This window comes from Pteropus vampyrus, unplaced genomic scaffold, assembly GCF_000151845.1.
Source record: "Pteropus vampyrus isolate Shadow unplaced genomic scaffold, Pvam_2.0 Scaffold275, whole genome shotgun sequence".
Classification (NCBI taxonomy): Eukaryota; Metazoa; Chordata; class Mammalia; order Chiroptera; family Pteropodidae; genus Pteropus; species Pteropus vampyrus.
Genome location: NW_011889056.1, coordinates 1,274,767 through 1,282,175, shown reverse-complemented (window position 1 = coordinate 1,282,175; position 7,409 = coordinate 1,274,767). Strand labels below are relative to the sequence as shown.

The following is a 7,409-nucleotide window of genomic DNA, read 5'->3' as shown; positions in this document are numbered from 1 at the left end:
CTGATATATGCTTTTCAGAGGTCATTGACATCTCTATTGAGAGTGAATTTATGGGGGGAGTTGCAAGTGGATATGAGAAGATGAGAGGCCATTTCAGTTACCTAAGTCAGAGACAATAGCGACTTGGACTAGGGTTGTCATAGGGGGTGCATGGACAGAAGGCCGTTGATTTGAAATATTTTGAAAGTAGAGTCAACAGAACCTGGGAATGGTTTGGATGTGGAGAGTAGAAGCAAGGATCGCTCCAAGGTTTGGAATTTAGAAAATGGATGGATGGTGGTACCATTTAGTTGGATACTGTTGGAAGACTGGACGAGAGATAGGTTTGAGGGGCATGAAATCAAGAGTTTAGTTTTGGGCATGTCAAGTGCGAGAGGCCACTTAGTTAGAAGTGGAGATGTCAGATGGTTGGTTGTATGTGTCTGAAGTTCCTAGGAAAGATCTGGATTGGAAACATAATTTGAAAGTCATCGTCGAGTAGATGGTAGCTGGGGAAATGACACTGGATGAGGCTGTTAAGGGAGAGTGTGTGTAGTTCAATAAAGGACGGCAGTCCAAAACTGTGCGTGCGTGTGTGTGTACGTGTGTGTACGTGTACACAAGCACGCACGTTTCTGATGAGAGAAGGTCCCCATTTTTCATCATGCTCTCCAAGGGATTCATGACACATCAAAGGTCGGGACTTCACTACTGACATGGTGCACCTTGACATTGTGGTTCAGAGAAAGGTGCATTCTATACTTCTTCCTTTCTTCTCGTCCCTGACCATTTATTTACCTTTGGAAATGGGGCTGCCTTTCTGCATGACAGTCTGCAGAGATGCATACTAAAAATGTACATTCTTGGGCCCCGAGCCAGGCCTGGGGAATTAGGCTCTCTGGAGGTGAGGTCCAGGAATGTGCATTTTTAGCAGCTCCCTGGGTAATTCTGTTCATTTCTCCCCTAGCCATTCTTTTCTGTTCTTCAGGTTCACTGATCCCTTCTTCAGTGTCTAATATTGTTATGCCCATCCAGTTTTTTTTTTCCATTTCTAATATTGTATTTTTCACTTCCACAGTTCTATTTTGTTCCAGTCTAGATCTTTAATTTCTCTCCTTGTGTACATGTTTTCCTTGAAATCTCAAACGTTATAATAGCTGTTTTAAAATTCGTGTCCGCTTAGTCCATCATCTCCATCATTTATAGGTTTATGTCTATTACCAATTTTTTTTTTTCGCCTGATTATCAGCCATATTTTCCTGCCTCTTTACATTTTTAGTAACGTTTCTGGATGCTTTACATGGTAAATATTATATTGTTACGTGTTTGGATTTTGCTGTCTTCCCTTGAAAAGGGTCGGACTTTCTTTAGTAACTATATGATCAGTTTGATTATCCCAAGGCTTCCTTTTAATCGAGGTTAGGTGTAGAGTCTACTGGATGTCCCAGTCTCCATGCTAGCTGATCAGAACTCAGCTCCCAGGCCTGTGCGAGCTCCATCAGTTATTCAGTTTGTGAGTTTCCAGGAGTCGTTTTTGGATTTGCCTCATGGGGTTTCACCCTGCACAAGTGCATGTTATGTTAGTACTCAGCCGAAGTCTCACGGAGGAATTCATATGTTGATTTCTGAAGCCCTTTCTTTATTTAGCTCCCTCCTCTCTGGTACTTTGCTGTACAAATTTCAGCCACCTCAACTCTCCAGAATTCTGATCTCTGTCTTCTCAACCCTGCGAGAGTGCAGCGCTCTCGGACCCTCCCCCTGCACTGTAGTCTTGAAATGTGTCTATAGGCTGAAGGCCAGGATGGTCCCACGGCTCGCCTCTTTTGTTTTCTCTTCTCATGCTGACCACAGCCACACACTGAAAGCAGTTGTTTCATATGTTTGGTCTAGTTTTCTCATTGGTTTTACGGGTAGGGGACAAGTTCAGTGGGTGTAAGCGGAAGTCCTCCCAGGTAGTTCAGATGCATAATGAAGGTTGGAGAACGTATTAGTTTGCTGGGGCTGCTGTAACAAACTGTCGCAGACTGGGTGGCTGAAACAACAGAAATTGATTGTCTCACAGTTCCAGAGGCTGGAAGTCCAAGATCAATATATCGGCAGGGTTGGCTCCTTCTGAGGCCATGGGGCAGGGTGGGGGGGGCATGTCCCAGGCCTCTCTCCTTGGCTTGTTGATGGCTGCCTTCTCCCTGTGTGTCTTCACAATATCTTCCTTCTGTGCATGTCTGTGTCCAAAGTTTTCCTTTTTATAAGGCCACCAGTCGTATTGGATTAGGGCCCACTCCGATGATCTCATTGAACTTGGTAAGACCCCCATCTCAAAATACTGTCACATTCTGAAGTATGAGGGGTTAGGATTTCAGCGTATGAATTTAGGGGGGGACACAGCTCAACCTGGAGCAGGGAAGTTCAGATTCAAGTGTCAGCCCCTCTTCCCTAGATACTAAAGCAGTAGCAGCCTTGTGCACGTGCACTGCACCGGCTCAGTCTTGCAGGCACTTGCACTTGTGTTTAGCCTGGCGGGTCACTCGTGATCAAGAAAAACTAGGGGATATTTGTAAACTGTGAAACCTACGAGTTGGGTTGGTTCAGGAGGACACTAACACATAGCTTTTACTCAAAAGGATGGGATTCAATGATCCCTGTAACGATTCCATGAAAACGAACAAGACCGTGACCTAGACACACCTTCCTTGGAGGAGTTCAGATTCTAGAAATGAGCACAAACACTTTTCCGCAAGGTAACAGGATGTTGCAGGTTTTGTTGTTGGAGATGATACTGGCGGGGTGGTAATGACTCAGCTTGGTGGCTTTGGCAGGAAAGGCTGATGGGAAATGGATCCTTTGATGGTGAGAGCTGGAAAAGCCCTCGGAGTCCATTGGGGGGCTCCAGACGGGGAGAAGCAGTTTTTTCTCAGGGCGAGCGGTGCCTTACGCCCTGGGAGCCAACAATCCCATCGTCCTTTTATAAGTTACTTTCAGATCGATCACGTTTCACTACCCCTTTCCCATTGGTTCACTGCAATTACACCATAAGGGAGGCAGGACAAGGTTTATTTATTATCTTCATTTACGGATGGCCGGACCGAGGTTCGCAGCAGTCGAGTTAATTGCTCAAGGTCACCCAGAAAGTCTAAAGTAGAATCAGCATTCAGATGCACGTCTCCTGACTCTCAGTTCAGCCCCACCCCCCTGTTTCGCGTTCTGTTGCTCTGAGTCATAATTGTGGGTACTCCTTTGCACAGCGATTCTGCTTTCTAGGTCCTCTTGGCCCAGGGCATACTCGTCTTTGTAGTCTTTCCAGAACTGTTGACCTCATCTTTTTTTTCATCATGGCTTTTCAAGCTGCTCCTGACCTGCCCAGCACAGGAGGCCCGAGGGGAGAAGGTGGAGTCCAGCGCAGCCACGGAAGCCAGCGATTCTGCCCTTGTAGAATGTAAACAGCCCTCCAGTCAGGAGAGACAACAGGCCTCGGGGTCCCCACGGCCTCTGTGAGCGTCACCACTCTCTGACAAACCAATCCCCTTCTTCCTGTCGTGCACAGTGCCTGACACATAGTAACTGTTCTTTGAATGAATCCATCAATACACCCTGTCCGGAGGACTTGCTTTAAAATCTTTTTTATCGTAAAAGAAAAATACGGCGTCACATTGGTTAAATGCGTGGCTCAGTGAATTACTGTTAGGTGAACCCCCCTTGTAACCACCAACCAGTTGAAAAAGAACTTTACCACCCACTGCTGAAGTCCCTCCGTGTGCCCCATCTCAGTCACAGCCTCCTCCTTGTCCCCACGAGTAAGTACTATCCCGCTGTGCATAGAAATCTCTTCTTTACGTTTTTTATGTTTCGGTCACTCAAAATGAGCATCCCCTAGGCACTATAATTTAGTCTAGCACACTGGAAAAAATTCGATGCATCTTTTAAGGGTCATTTAGTTTGTAGATTCCCCACTCTGTCCTTTCTTTTTCTTATCATTTATCTGTTGAAGAACCTGGGCCTTCGCCCCACAGAATTTCCTACGATCTGGCTTTTGCCTCATGCCAGGCTGCTGCAGGTGAGCTGTCTGCTTGTTTCTCTTCCTGAGTCGGCCACTATTAATGCTTAATACGTATATCTGCTAAGTCACTGGGGACAACAAAATGGTGCTACTCTAATTCTGTCGTTTGTTTTCCTTTATTAGCCGGAATACGTTTATAAAAAGGCGTTTTATTTCATCCGCCCGGCGGGATGGCTTGTCTAGGAAAGGCAGAATAATGCTTAATTTTTTCCCCTAACTTACCAGTTTGCAGGGTAACTAGGTACTTCCCTCATGTATGATGACATATTTTTTTGTTTGTTTTTTAATATCATGAGAACTCACGGATTCAAACGTATTCGATGGATTGCAAGCCACTGAAATGATCATATTTATTAAAGCTCAGATTGTTACATCTTTGGCCAGTGGGAGCTTCCTCAGGTTGGCTTCTGAGTCCTTTTGACGTGACCCTTCCTATTTGATGACTTCCTCGTGGCACTGTTTCACTGTAAAGAACTTCACTTTGGTGCTGGCTGACTGCTTTCGGGGGTTTTTGTTCCACGTCTCCCACTTCCAGGAGGAGCCTGCAAGCCTGATAAGACAGGACTGTACCTGGCCTCCAGTTTGAGCTAACTTAGCAGAGAGCTCCAAGAACACACCGTTTCTGCTTTTGCGTAATTACCGCTGTTAGCTGGAGATTTTCAAACCCGACGGAGGGCGTGCTGTCGAGGGCGCGATTTAGCATGAAGATTATGCTACATCTTATTTAAGTCGCTGGGCGACTGTTCTTTTTCCTTTCCGCTCTCACGCCTGCCTTCCAGCTCTGCGGACCGACCTGGACTTCCACATGCTGCTGCTTCCTTATCCTTTCCTCGGTCTCAGCTTAGCCATCATTTCCTTCTGGAAGCTTCCCTAGACCCAGCAATCTGATAGACGTGGCTCATTTGTGTGTTACCATAGCATTCTGGCTTTCCCTTACCATGGCACTTATCTCACTGACTGTTTATCCATCTGCCCATTTCCCCTGCTGCCCACGAGACTGTCAGTGGGAAGGCCCGTCGCTTGTTCACCTCCATTTTCGCAACGTCTGCACAGTGCCCGGCCCATCAATGCGTCATTGGTGAACGAATGAGCGAAACCCAGACTTGTCCACGTTGCTGTCCTCTTTGTGCTCCCACCGCTCCTGGCGGACGCCTCTACTAGTGGACTCGTTACCCCGCGTCGAATGTACCCATTTCGTATTTCTAGCCCTCCTCTGCACATTCCCTACCGAAGTGGCCTTTGGAAAGTTTGGGCTCCCCATGACAGCTTTCTTCAGCAGGGATACATGACAGTCTCTCATCCCCTGGGACCCTGCCCTGGACCCGCATTGTCGCAAGGAACACAAGGACTAGGCCTTCCTTTCCTGTTTGCCAGAAGCCCAAATGTCCCACCTCCATCGCTCCAAACCCCACGGTGACACTTGAGCTCCCTTCCTCACGGTCAGTGATTGCACTCCGTTCAATACCATGTTTTTGCAACAGGAATTTATTGAATCGTTCATTTTTTCTCACCCTCCTGGATGACTCCCATAACCATACAAACAGGCTGTTATTCCTCCTGTGAAAAACAAGAGCTTAATCACATTGCCTTGTCCCTCTTCCAAGTAGCCAAACATCTCCTCGGAGCTTTACACTACACTATCCGTAAAGGCAGAACCCAGGGCTCACCTGCCAGGCATCGATTTCCCCTCCCTGTTCCACCCTGACATGGAGCGACTTCCCTCCATCCGATGGCCGGCCCCCGCCTCAGGCTCAGAAGAGTTTCTTTTTTTTTTTTTTAAGGCAAGGCAACCAACCCTCGGTTGACCTCACAGATTGCAAGGACCTTGTCAGTTTACAATCCCTTATTTTTTTTATGTTTTACGCCTCCAGCACCTGGTCTTCCTAGGCGGTCTCCCATCCGAGTACTAACCGGGCCTGACCCTGCTTAGCTTCCGAGATCAGACGGGATCGAGCACGTTCGGAGTGGCATGGCCGTAGACAAAGGGTTTCTTATTCTGAGGCATAATTGCAGGTCTTTCCCTCTCTGGTGCTTTATCAGTATCTCTACTGCCTCAGATCCCTGGGCAGGGAGGGAGCTGAGAACACTCCAAACGGTGGCTTTTCCTTTCCCCCTGGCCTCTTGGTCGAGGCTGGTGGGCTTATAAATGTGTCAGGCATAAATGAAGCTGGAGATACAAAAGACTTCCTGTCCCAGTGGTCATCATGCCTCCTGGCAGAACCCCATACTTCCTGCTGTCACACATGCCACTGCACAGGAGAGCAAACCACAGACATAAATCTCTCCATCTGCATTTGCCAACTGCAACATGAAGCGTCTCTGATGGAAGAAAGCCTCGCTGTCACCTGCCAGCCTGTGCTCAGTTCTCTCCAGCAGAAAGCAAGGACGTGCTATCCACACGGGCTGGCCAGGTGGCATGCACTGAGCAAAGAGGACCTAAAAGTAAGAAGATAGGGAACCTGCGGAGAGGCTCCACTTCTTTCTCCCCAGCTTCAGGAGACAGCAGGGAGCTTTACAGATACTGAGGATGCCTTAGAATGGCACGGCTGTGATCAGTTGTGAATACTTCTTTCCCCAGGCCTCATACCCAAAAAAGTAGGTATCTGTTTATCTTTTGAGATTTGCCCATCTTTTTGGTACTGTCTGCAGGAAACATTCTAGGTCGAGGGTGAGTGGGGAGCCGAGGAAGCTTAAGTCCCCCTCAGTAGCTCCAGTGTCATGCGAAGTAGCCTGCCATTAACTCAGGCTGGTTTCTTGGGAGCATCGTTCTCTTCATTTTGGAGCATGGACTAAGCTTTGCTGGATCATCTTACCTTAAGACTCGGCTCTTTCTAAGATTCCTATTGCACTAAGGAAAGGTCCTTTCAACTGTTAGTGTTTCTCAACAGGGACACTGATAGCTTTAGGCCAGACAAGCCCTAACCCTAGACTTTATGACAAGCAAAACACACCTATTTTCAGATACCCTATAGGACATCTCAATTCCTGGTTGAGGAACATTGTGATCTAGGGGGTGAATGCATGTGTTCTCCATCATTAAAAAATAATCCCTTGACTCCAGAGTGCTCCCTTTTACAATCAGACATCCCTACAGAATTGGCCGCTCCCCCCTCTACTCTTCTACTTACTCTTCTACTTCACATTCATCACTCATCCTTCTACCCTCACTTGAGTTCGGATCCATTCCTACAGCAGCTTAGCTGTGTCACCTTGGGCACATTAATTAATTTCTCAATTTTTCGTACATAAAATGGGCACAAAAATAGTTACTTCTCTAGGAGACTTCGAAAATTATAAGACGCTGAAGAAAGAAATTGAAGAAGATACAAATAAATGGAAGCATATGCCGTGCTCATGGATGGGAAGAATTACCATC

General features: G+C 47.1%; 1 pseudogene; it reads right to left on the bottom strand.

The window, feature by feature from the left end:
- Window positions 1-5,895: 5,895 nt before the first annotated feature.
- LOC111729682 lies at window positions 5,896-6,014 on the bottom strand (annotated as a pseudogene).
- Window positions 6,015-7,409: the final 1,395 nt, after the last annotated feature.